A 3,435-nucleotide genomic window follows, 5' to 3' on the forward strand; every position below is an offset into this window, starting at 1 on the left:
AAAAAAAAAAAAAATCTGATAATATAGCCCAAATCAGCTAAAAACAAAACAAAACAAAACAAAACAAAAACAAACAAACAAACAAAAAAACACCTTTCAAGTGTTTGGAATTCATAGTGAACAGTTAAACTTTCTACTTTCTGGGGCTTAAGCCTCCACCCATGGAAAGGTCAGACAGCCTGTCTGGGTGTCCATGTCTTAGGTGCCCACTGCTGAATTGCTCAGGACTAAAGGAATGTAAAGTCTACAGTGACTTGGAATTAAGTAGTGAGTTGTGAGCAAGTAATGTATCATGACTAAAACCTTCCAGTGATTTTTTTTTTTTTGTTGGAAGGTGTTGGGAGAGTTTGAAAGAGTCTTGCTTTGAGAAGCTGACTGAAGTCTGGATTGATTCTGGCTTCCTCCCTTATCTCCAAACTAGTCTTTACTTCTGGGATATTCTTTGTATTCTACAGATAGAAGGGAGCTAGAGTAGATGGAGCATGTCCTTATCTCTCCTACAAATCACAGCCTGGAAGGGAAATAGTCCATTTAGAAGACACAGGTAGGTGACCAGATCTTCAGGGATTTGCCATTGACAAGCTTTCTTTGAAGAAAATGTATTTATATATAAAGTAATGTGAATATTTTCAACTTTCATAGCTAAATATGCATAACAAAAGTTTTTCTTTTTTAAAAATGATTTATTTCTTATATGTAAGTGCACTGTAACTATCTTCAGACACACCAGAAGAAGGTGTCAGATCTCATTACAGATGGTTATGAGCCACCATGTGGTTGCTGGGTTTTGAACTCAGGTCCTCTGGAAGAGCAGTCAGTTCTCTTAACTGCTGAGCCATCTCTCCAGCCAAAAGTTTTTCTTATATTCATTTTAGATAAAGGCAATTTTTTTCTAATGATTTTACTAATTAGAATATTTTGGGAATTTTTCCTAACCAACTTATTTCAGGCTAGCTTACTATCCTTCAGTTGGTATATTTTATTAGCAGTACTATTGGAACATGCCACAGACCTTACTTCCCTCTAGCATTTAGACAAGTAGGAATCCCTTTGTTAATTGCTGCCCACTGTAAAAACAGCAAGTAATAAACAAAATGGGGGGATGGATGGAAGAGGGGATTGAAGGAGGGAATACAAGGATGGACAGCTGAAACTAAGGGCCAAAGGATGGGTCGTATGGAAACCTAATACAGCAGTAGCTTCCTAAATTATATACATGTATGATGGCAATTTAACTGAAATCACCAAATAATAGGAGAATCCTGCCGTAAAAGGTATATCTCTTTAAATATGCTTTTGTTATTTATTTATTTATTTATTTATTTATTTATTTATTTATGTGTATAATGGATGCATATAAGTATCTCAGTTCAAGTGCATGAGTGTCATGGTATATATGTGGAGATCAAATTATAATCTGGGATGTCCATCCTTACCTACCTTATTTGACATAGTGTTCATCAGCTGATATACCTGTGAGTATCTAGCCAGGTGTGTTGGAGCACAGTCCAAAAATGGAATGTGAGAGATTTCTGAATCTTTGTGAGAAAACTCCAAGAAACCAGGACAAAAATCTTATGATCTCAGTTTCTTCAAAAACAATTGTTCTTGAATCATGCTTTCATGCCCTTCCTAGGTGTAGCAGACAGGAATGAGCTTACTTCAGATTATTCATTACAGGTGGCTATTGTTATTTGTTTGTATGTTTCTGTGACTTTGCCCAATGCAGCCATGTAATTGCCCTTGTAATTGTATATTTTATTAATGTTATTCTTCTTAATTCTCAGAGCATAAGTTGTCTGATGTTCTGAATAAAGTTGGCTACTGTGTTAGACTTTAGTCTGCCTCATTATTGGCTCCTCTCTCCCAGATCCCACCAACTGGTAAACACATGAGCTTATGAGAATTCTCTGCTGTCTCTCATTCCATCCCACTGTGGGAGCACTGTGCACAAACACTTTTTTGTAGGTTCTGGGAGTTCAAACTCAGATCCTTATGCTTGTACAGCTCGTACTTTTCTCATTCATTGAGTGATCTCTCTGATGAGCCATTTCCCCACTGAGGTATAACCCTTCATTTTCATAGGTATTTAGCTCCTATTTGTAAAATGATGCATCCTGAAACAGCATTCTTGGGCTTAGTAGGTATGGATAAAATATTTCTTTGTAAGTAGTTATGAAAATGTAAGGTTTTTTTTTGAGTTTTACAGGTTACAAGAACATATTCAAGACTGAAATCTTTATTGACAAAACAAAAACTTATTTACTTTCTTGGTGTTTTATATTTTGCCATGTAAAAAAGAAACATCTTATAAATATCTTGTAGGATCTCAATCTGGGAGGCATTTTATCAAACCTGTTCTTTATTTCTACTACAGATCAAAGAGATACTCTATGATGAGATTGACTTAAGAACTATTACACACATGTATGTGTCAATTTTCCAGGTCTTAAAATATCATAAAGAAGCTAATAATAGACAGCATGGTTTAGCCAGGGTAAAATAATGTAGACATTAATAAGAGGTGATCATATAAAAATTTAAGCTCTTCTTTAATGGGGAGAAAAAGCAAATTTTCTTCTATCCTCCTTAGTTATTGACTGGAACCTCCATAAAACATAGGGTAATAAGAAAAAAACAATGAAGAAATTTAACACTTGTGTTTCAAGTAGATGTGGAGAAGCTCAGGAAATTAAAAACACTCAAAGTTTCATATAACCTACTTAACAATACTTTTGGGGATATAGAAAGATAAAGAAAAAGGACATTAGCTTTTAAGGACAATAAATTTGAGAAAATAATTAGGATGGAGCAGTTAATAAAGTTTGTAGATGAGCATATTTTTTTTTCTTTTTTGTAGTATCTCCAGATTGGCAATAATCTGTAACCATCTTGGTGATGAAATTATATAAATCTATGTCTTTAAGCAAAATGTTTAGGGAATGTGTCTTAAGTTGATTTTTATTGCTGTGAAGAGACACCATAATCATAACAACTCTTAAAAATCACAATATTTAATTGGGACTGGCTTAAGTTTTCAGAAGTCTGGTTCATTATCATCATGGTGGGAAGCACAGCAGTGTGCAGCCAGAAATGGAGCGGGAGAATGAGCTGAGAGTTCTACCTCTTGATCTGAAAGCAGCAGGAAGAGATTGTGTATCATACTGGGTGTAGCTTGAGCATATATGACTTTAGAGCCAGCCTCCACAGTGACACTCTTCCTCCAACAAGGCCACACCCCCTAGTAGTGCCACTCCCTATGAGTCAAGCATTCAAACAAGCATTCAAACACATGAGTCTATGAGGGCCATTCCTACTCAAACCACCAAAGAAGGGGACATAGACCTCTTCCACCTTTTAGTTTCTTTCAGCTCCATCAATACTGATACTGCAGCAGCATACTTTTGGGTAATGTACTCCACTGTCTTTCACCTT

This window comes from Mastomys coucha, unplaced genomic scaffold (genome assembly GCF_008632895.1).
Source record: "Mastomys coucha isolate ucsf_1 unplaced genomic scaffold, UCSF_Mcou_1 pScaffold13, whole genome shotgun sequence".
Taxonomy (NCBI): Eukaryota; Metazoa; Chordata; class Mammalia; order Rodentia; family Muridae; genus Mastomys; species Mastomys coucha.